We start from the raw sequence: 10199 nt of genomic DNA, 5'->3' as shown, positions 1-10199 counted from the left end.
TTGCCTGACAGCTAAGGTACTATGTGCCGGAGCCCCGTCATGCATGTACCATATAACTTGTCGTACACCTAGTGGTATATCCTCCAATAATATTGGGAGATTTTCATTTCAACATCGAAGATATTCAAGAGCTGTCAGTCGACGGGGAGGAATAAATGGACCTAGTAGAGCATCTCCAACAATTCCTGACCATACATTTACACTAAAGTTGTGCTGAAATCTTGATGGTCATATTTCATGGGGTTTTTCATCAGACCATGTATGACTATTACGATGGTTAACTAAGCCATGTCTTTGAAAACATGCCTCATAGGTGAACAAAATATGAGATAAAAAAATTTAAGTCGTGTCTGGACATGTTAATATACCACTGGCAAAAAACAATCCTTGCAGGTAAATCATTTGCAGTTAATTCTTGAACCGGCTGGTGGTTATCATGAATCAAGTTCCAAACAAGGCTTTGCGAAACGTTGTACTGTGTAGCCAGTCTTCTTGTACTTGTTTGAGGATTTTCTTCTAAATTGATAAGTATAGCTTCTTCAAGGTTTACATTTCTGATATACCGTCTTTGTCCATTACCCTCACGCTTAGGTTGAATTTGGCCAGTTTCTCGCAACCTTCTTTCCACAACTGAAAAAGTTTACCTGTGGGGAACCCTGCGATTTGGATATCTCTCATGGTACAATCTTGTTGCGGCAGCAAAATTTTTGTGACATTCAAAAAATACTTGGAGCATATCAACATACTCATTGTTAGTAAAATTTGCCATAATTAGACAACTATTATTTGAAACCGTTGATGACACTGACACATCAACACTCAGCAAATTTGTTTCCGATTTACCAGGAACAACTATGATGTTGGCGAAGTATTCCCATACTTATCAATTTAAGCAGGAAATCCTCAAACAAATCGTGTTAGATTGTGTTCGAAGGAAAGTGGGAACTACTTTCAAAATATTCTTTATAAAATTTTTACTTTAAAATAACGTTATGTTGTAGTAATACATTCGAGATTACAGTAGGTAGTATTAAATTAGATATTATTACTTAAATTAGACACTTAAAATAAATTTATTTGTTACATAAAGAATACTCCTAAATAAATTTATTAAAATTACTTTAGGAGAAAGGCGTTTTTTTTTGCTACTACAGAATGGTGTGTTGATGTGTTTGTTATACTGCAACCATTGGCGCTGTAAAATTTCCGAAGTTTGTTTTTCGTAAATTATCTAAAAAAAAACTATCGCGTTTATCGAAAAAATGCAAGAGAGAAAAAATATTTGTTTTTAGTTGTTACGTCTGAAAATGTAAATAAGATATGTTGTTTCATACAGGGTGAAAAATTCTTTGGAGTAATATGTTGCATGTAGTCGACAGCAGCGCCTCTGGTGGATATATTTAAACAATATTAATAGAAAGTATGTGTCCGCACTGGACAAATGTCTGTACCAAATATAAATGATTTNTGTATTTTCATACAGGGTGAAAAATTCTTTGGAGTAATATGTTGCATGTAGTCGACAGCAGCGCCTCTGGTGGATATATTTAAACAATATTAATAGAAAGTATGTGTCCGCACTGGACAAATGTCTGTACCAAATACATATAAATGATTTACGCCACATCGATCAAGATAAATTGAAGGAAATATTGGTTGGCTCTACAACATTCAAGACCCTGTAATGCCTCAGGAGTGCAACTTTTGTCTGAGGTATATTTAGTTCATTCGCCTTATTTTTTCATCTAGATGCACTGGTAGCGTTTGTGCTGCTCTATTCAAAATCACCCTGTATATCTTTCAGTCAGAATCATTTAGCCCTAACACATTTGGACAAAGTATTCACTGTTGAAGACCACAATATTAGTGCGCAGAAGAGTAAATATAGGAGAATATCATCGATTAGAAGCTTATTTGAAGCAAATATCGAAAGGATATATCAAAAAAATCCAACATATTAACAAGAGAGGATATTTTGTAATTTATTAGGGAAGCATCAAGGAAAAAAAATTGTTCAAAGGTCTATCCACCGTGGTTCAATGGAAAAATTATTAAAAATATTAAACAAAAAAGTAATGCACTTAAAAAATAGAGGAATACCGGAAATACTACTTTCTTGAACAAGTTTAAATATCTGCGGTCCCAAATAAAACATGAAATAAGCATATCCTATAAGTTATACGTACAACATATAGAAAGCAATATACAAATTAATCCAAAAAGTTTTTGGTCTTTTTTCAACGTTAAGAGAAATGTAGCTCAAATTCCTTCCATGCTTACGTATAATGACCAAACTATTGATCATCCACAGACTATAGTTAATAGTTTTGTTGATTTATTCTCACAATCGTATATAAAACCGGGTAAAAATCATTGTCGAATATCTACATCAAACGTTAATGTGCTAAATATATTACACTTTTCACAAGATGAAGTGTATGCTGTGATAAAACAAATTAAGCCGGGCTGACAACCGGGCTGATTTAATACCGGCATTTTTTATAAGAGACTATGCCTCTGCGTTTGCTGCCCCATTAACAACTATCTTTAATTTATTAGTAAAAACTTCGTGTTATCCTGAATGCTGGAAACTATTTAGTTAGAGTGTGTCCATTGCACAAGAAGGGTAGTAAGAATGAATTGGTTAATTACAGGCCAATTTCTATTATTTGCAATTTCTGTTTGTTCTTTTTGTAAACGACATCATGGTTGATCTACAAGTACACCATTTAATGTATGCAAATGACCTTAAGCTATTTTGCGAAATAAACATCATTGCCGACTGCTATATGTATGGTGTCTAAATAATAATAATCACAGCCACACAAAAAAAAGTTGGGTATACTTTTTATGCGACATATATTTTTTGTAGTAATTTGGCCTCCTGAACACGAATCTGGGGTCAGAATTGGCCCATCACGTCACAGTTTTTTCCTAACCTCAAAAAACTTGTGAAAAATAGTGAAAATTGATGAAAATTTACTGGGAAAATTTGGAAAAAAATGGATTTCCACATCAAATAGTACATTTTTATGTAAAAGACTCTGCTGAATTCAAATCCACTGTCAGAATTGAGCTAGAACGTGTGTTTTTTTTTCTAACCTCAAAAAACCGAGCAGGAATCGCTATTTTCAAATTCTGAGCGGATTTTGACCAGATTTTGTATAAAGGGGTTTTTTGGGTCGCTGATTACGAACATGAATTCACATTGTAAAAATTCAAGATGGCTGATCCAATATGGCGGGTGTCCTTTTTTGAAATCCACCGATTTCAGTAAAATGTGGCATCATAAGGATTGCTAGTTGATCTCACCTTCATTAATCACACACATCTGGAGCCAGGTATTCGTTCTAAATTAGAATATACCAAGTTGATATACAAAAATTTGGTTAATTAAGAAACCCTTATGCCGCATACTTTAATAAGTGCTTCTAACTTTTCAACTGCTTCTGCAGGGATATAACTAGTTACAAGCAATCAGTGAATGACAGCTTTGGGAAATTTACGTTATTAGTGATTTAACAATGCGCTTTATTGGTGTACAGGTAGAATAACAGCGATTAGGCTTGGGTAATTTATAGGAAATAGAGGAAAAATTTCAAATGGCGCCACACGCTATCGTTCAAAATAACAGATTGAAATAATATCAGTGCCCAAAACCACAAATAAGGGTATAATTTACTTCGAATTATATTTATTATGTAAAACTGCCATCAAACCTGTTATTTTTATGGAACGAAAGAGCCCAGTTTTTGTTAAATGTGTAAGTACAGAGACCAACAATATAGGTCAGAGTGTAAAATATAAATAAAATGTTTGTTGAAATAAGCAGGACGTAACGTGGTCTGTTAATATTAACTATACAGGGTGATTCACAAATGGTGACCAAAAATTAATCCTCGTATTCTTTGGTGAATTTTAAAGAGCCTTTCCTATAAAACTTTTATTTAGGACGCTTTGTTAAAAAGATACAGGGTGTTAAACTTCAAAAAATATTTTAATTTTGTAGTATGCTTTAGAGTTTACAGAACCGTTTAGAAATGTAATAAATTTTGACTTTTAACATATTTTTTTTTCGATTGTACCCCTCCAATTATCTGTATGGGCGACACTGCTTTTCAGAAAGAAATCGTCTGCACATCATTCTTAACGCACAGTTGATGTTTACTCGTATACAAATTTTGACATTTTTATCTTTAGCCGATTTAAAGATAATTAAGGAAAACCATTTGGAAAGTAACAACTTCAACACGCTGTATCTCGAAAACAGGGTGTCTAAGAAAAAAACTTTACATGAACTACCCCTATTATTTTTCCATGAGAAACTCGCACACAAGTTTTTTTCGAAACATGAACGGACACCCTGTATAAGAAATACAGGGTGTAAATAAGTGCGACTTTTCGATAAAAGAAAAATTAATTACTTATTAAACACTAATGTTATAGCAAACTAAAAGCTTAATAAATTAATAATGGCGAAACGCTAATTTGACATTTCTTAAAAATATTCGTATTTAACAGACAAATGTTGACAGTAGCCTACTAGGTATTGTATTAAAGAAATAAAAAATACGCGTTAAGATGTTTTATTTTTTTGCATCAAAACAGCGCCCCATACGAAGAAAAGGCAAGAGAGATTTTTTGTCGCAAATTGAAAGTGGAATTCAAAAATGTGGCGTACCATTTTTTTCTTTAAAAGAATTGAGATTATTACCCGTACGCGCGTCAATGATGAACATAAAATTCTTGATTGCGTGTCAAAAAATGCGTAATAACTACCTCTTAAAACCCACCAAATTTCATTTGCACATCTCGACCGGTTTCAGAGCAATAAATTAAATCGTCAGTTTTTAAGAAAAACTTTGACACCCCGTATCTCCGAAAACGAATCATTTGCGGACATACGTTTATAAGCAAACTACCATTATTTTCTCATGTAGAATCACCCCCTGAAATTTGTCGCACTTATTTACTAACACCCTGTATAAAACTTGTTAAATTGTTTAAATATTTTGAAGTTGTATTATAATCTATTTGTAAAATGCTGTTGAATTTTTCATTTTCTCAAAAAAATCTTATATTTCAAATAAATCAAATAAGCTGAGGAAACCACACCCTGATGAGGAGTTAGCTTTAAAATCAAATAATAGTACAAGACAAGTTCTTGTTGCCACCCTGGGAAAATATATTCAAATAAACATAACAAAATATAATTAAAATATTCTAAATAACAAATAAACTAAACATAACAGTATACTATTTGACTATTAATATAATTTAATGAATACCCAATCCTAATCTCTTCGCATTAACAGGAACAGGAAGCACCGCGGAATCCGATAATCCGTCGGCTTTTTACCACCTTTCGAGCGCATTCGTTTCGTACGGAATGTGGTAATAACAATTCACGAAGCGTTCCAGATTTCACAACAAACTGTTTCGCGCTACACTCGAAACAGGGTTCAAATTATAATTTTAACGGATCCTCCATTAATTAAGTTTAATTAAAACTTGTACCATAAGCACTATTCATAATTACATAAAACATAACCGGGATTGAAGCAGGCGGGCCCATTAATTTGCAAATCAAAATTAGTCTCCAGAATTAAATATCGCAATACATAACGAAGATTTATAAATTATCTCCTGACGTAGACTAGCAGCGAGTAATTCGAGACTCGATTTCCTTGTATCTTTTGGAAAACAATAAATTATCTATTATTCCTAACCCCCTTTGAGTTATGCGTCACCTCGTTTCGCCTCTGATAAGTTAACTTGTAAATATCTAATCACATCTACGCGTAATTTGTCACTAGATTCCCGGGTAATGGGATACAGTAGCTACGCGCAGGTATTAATCATTTTTTGACAGGGAAGTTAGAGTAAATGTTCCTTGTAACAGTTTTGCTGTATGCGGAAAAGATGCATTATAAAAATTGCCATGTGCCAAAAACTGTCACAAATGTAATCATAAACCGATAAGTTACATTCAGGAGTAAGTCCACAACAAATATTACTATTATTGCAGTAAAATTTAATAATACTGTATTGAATTCTGCAACTTACACCTGTTACAAATTGTTTATTTGTTTGCACTTTTCATGTATAATTACAAGAGTTAATACTCATGATTAATTTTATTTTTTATAATCGTTTTTGAGATACTTCCAAGAATTCAAAAGTTCCCATGCATGTTTAATAATATTTTAATGTAACTTAGTGTATTTTTCACGTGTTCGAATGTGATTCAATGTATTTTACTCTATTTCTCACGGGATTTGAAGAAATTGTATGCTCTCAATTGCTGAGTTGGCATATCTTGTTTTAAAACCTTTTTCCAAAACTCAAAGCGATTTTCTAACACAATTTTTTGAAAATGTATGGGCACCAATTACATTCAGTTGTATTTCCTATAAAAATTGCAGTTAATGGTGCTACCAGCAAATGTATACATTTGTAAAATATTTTTTTTCCGTGTAATGTACGCTATGTTACTTCCTATAGGCATATGTGCTCTCAGTGTACCTAGTAACCCTTTTAAAGAAGTATATCTAAAAATAACCGGCTAATCTATCAGAATTTCAAATATATATCTACTCTCTGTGGCTGTCATATTCCTAGGATTACCATTGCCCGTAAAATGTAATATTTTATGCAGAAATTGTAATATATCCCGTCCTAGATCTCACTCGTGTGCTAATCCTTTTTGACGGAACTGAAATTTAATGAACACCTGCTGGATTATTTAAAAATGGCGGATTTCTACATTTTACGAGCCCACGCTCATAATAGTTCGGCCAGGTATAGTTTTACTATTAATATACAGGGTATTTTTAAATGAAGTAGCAAAAATGGTACCAGTAAATGTAGAGCCAAAATAAGAGGATTGAAGTAAAAATACCTTATACGAATGTTGCACTCATTGGCGTATTTTTAAAGGAGTGAAATCTCGACCGAGATGGACAAGAAATACCTGGTATTTGTAAGCGTGTCGCCAGAACATACACCAAATATAATACCGGCCAGAGGACTTAATCTCCAGTTTCAGAGTGTCTTCTGGAGAAACTAAGGGTGGTTTGCATTAAAGTTAAATAAAAATAGGAGAGAGATTTAGTTCAGCGCATTGCTTCTTACATAAATAATGTATTTGCATCATTTTAATCATTCCGCAGTTGAGGGGAAGCCCTAACGCGGTGATATAAGCGTTTCAATTTAGGTGGCGCGCATTAGACAGAATGCGAAGGCTAAAACTACCATAACTCAGAGCGAGTCGCGGCGCTTTAGGAGCATCTGCTTGTTGACATCATGATATATGCATGTGTCACCGCTGCGAGATAATTGTTAAATTCAATGAAACAGAAAAGTTCCAAAAGCCAAGTGGGGCAATTTAAAGCCCAGTAAATATTGCCGGCGGGGTGACTTATTAATTCATCCGTTTGCCGCGAAGCGCTTTATGAAATGACGCGAAAATGAAACCGCTTCATCAAAAAAACCGGACAGAGGATTTAGTTAAATGGTCTAAAAAGGTGTTTTTAACGCATCTTTCCAAAATATGAAAAAATGCGTGGAAAGTGCTGTTGTCCAGAGATAACATTTTCCATTAGATAAGGTTTTAAATCCAAAAATCTAAATAAATCCTTATACAGGGTGGCCCATCGAAAACGTACCGCAAGGCATTATAGGGTAGTAAAGAACTTTTCGGCAAAATCCAAAAACAGGTCAAATTTGTTTCTGAGGGGGACAACTTTTGGCTCAAAAAGCATACCAAAATCTTCAACCCCCTAAGTGGGGGTGCTATCCCCTAAATTTTTTCAAATGGGAATGGGGGTCAAGTGGGGGGTCATTAGAAAGGGCTTTTAATTCTCTATACATCGATTCTTACTTTTTGAAAATCGATTCATTATTTTAGAAAATATGCAGCTTTGAAAATACGAACAATATTTTTGACGAGAAATGCGAAAATCGATTTAATTTTACTTCAAAACTTACGGTATTAGTCAAGTAAATGCTGAAAATGTTGTCCGCCAACTTGCATACAATGATACAGGTTGTCTTCAAACCGTTGTCGAACATTCTGGAGCACTTGCGGTGTTACTTCGCGACATACATTAATGATTCGTCCTCGCAGATCTTCCAAGGTATCAGGTGGAGTGCTGTAAACTTTGCTTTTAATGTGCCCCCAGAGAAAGAAATCTAAAGGATTTAAGTCGGGTGACCGAGGGGGCCACTCAATTGCACCTCTTCGTCCTATCCAGCGTCCTGGAAACGTCTCATTTAGGTAATTGCGCACATTGAGCGAGTAATGTGGAGGAGCTCCGTCTTGCTGGAAAATCAGTTCGTGTTCATTGTAAGCAGGGTCGTCCTCTATGATATTTGTTAGAGCTGGGTCGATGACATTTTGTAGTAAATCCAAGTACATATCGCCTGTCAAATTTCCAGGAAGGAAAAAAGGACCTACAATGGAATTTCCAAAAATACCTGCCCATACATTCAACTTCTGGGGGTGTTGGGAGTGTGTCTCATGGAAAATCCTTGGATTGGTATCAGCCCAGTAACGACAATTATGGCGATTCACTAAACCATTCAAGAAGAACGTACACTCGTCCGAAAAACACACATTAAAGAGGAAATTATCGTTTATCGCTCGTTCAGTCATTATTTCGCAAAATTGCAAACGACGATCAAAATCGTCTTCATTTAGCTCTTGCACTAGCCGAATCTTATAAGGATGGAATTTGTATTTTTTTAATATTCGTTGGACACTTGTACGACTCACTCCTGTCGCAGTAGCCAATTGCATTGTACTCAGCGTACTATCCATTGCCACTTGCCCCAATACCGCTATTTCCGTAGGTTCATTTAGTACCGGATTTTCAACCTGCCTCTTTTTGTTATGAACGGAGCCAGTTTCGCGAAATTTGGCCACCAATTCGCGAACAATTTTTCCAGACGCATGTTTCTCAGGATGCCGTTGGTTGAACAGTTCGGCGACCCGATTTCCGCATTCATTGTTTTTGAAAAAAAGCTCAATAATTTCTACTCTTTCTGGAATTGAGTACACCATAATTAATCAATTTAAAAGACTCGGCAGTATTGGTACTCTTCAACTACAAGTCACAAGACAGTTATCTAGCAACTTCTTGTGGCCTATCTAAATACGAAACAAAAAGCGGACAATTTTTTGCTCACCAAAATCAGGCTAAAGAATTCGCAAATCAAAAAAAAAAACAGCGAATTCTTTTGAAGGAATTTACCAAGCTAATACCGTAAGTTTTGAAGTAAAATTAAATCGATTTTCGCATTTCTCGTCAAAAATATTGTTCGTATTTTCAAAGCTGCATATTTTCTAAAATAATGGATCGATTTTCAAAAAGTAAGAATCGATGTATAGAGAATTAAAAGCCCTTTCTAATGACCCCCCACTTGACCCCCATTCCCATTTAAAAAAATTTAGGGGATGGCACCCCCACTTAGGGGGTTGAAGATTTTGCTATGCTTTTTGCGCCAAAAGTTGTCCCCTCAGAAGCAAACTTTACCTGTTTTTGGATTTTGCCGAAAAGTTCATTACTACCCTGTAATGCCTTGCGGTACGTTTTCGATGCACTACCCTGTATAATTTACAAACACATCTGATATTTATTGTAATATACAACGGTTAAATGGGGGCAAAATAACAGTAATCAAAATATATTACTAAACTAATCACAACTGAACATGTTTTACGATGTTCCGAACATGTAACTGCAAAATTTTGGCACTTAGAAAATGTGCTTACTTCACATATAAACAATGTAATTAGTTCAATTAACATACCCATTTCGAAAATTGACTAATGGCTAATCAGTAGGACGCATTCGTTTACACACCGTGATTAATAAGCATTTAAAAGGATAAATTACTTGACCACAAATTAGTTACGCATATTTAAATACGAAACAGGTAATTTAACATAGTTGCTATGACACATTTTGAAATACGACACCTCAAAGTAAAAGTAGTAGTCATCGACGATTGTAAATAGCGAGGTGACAACGCGAAATATCATTAATTGTGATGATATCTAGCGATTATTTTGTAAAAGTAGGTTCAGTTTATGTTATTATTATCATTATTATTATTATCATTATTATTATTATTATTATTATTATTATTATTATTATTATTATTATTATTATTATTGTTGTTGTTGTTGTTGTTAT

This window comes from Anoplophora glabripennis, unplaced genomic scaffold (assembly GCF_000390285.2).
Source record: "Anoplophora glabripennis isolate ALB-LARVAE unplaced genomic scaffold, Agla_2.0 scaffold38, whole genome shotgun sequence".
In the NCBI taxonomy this organism is placed as follows: Eukaryota; Metazoa; Arthropoda; class Insecta; order Coleoptera; family Cerambycidae; genus Anoplophora; species Anoplophora glabripennis.
Note: the sequence above shows the minus strand (reverse complement) of the source record.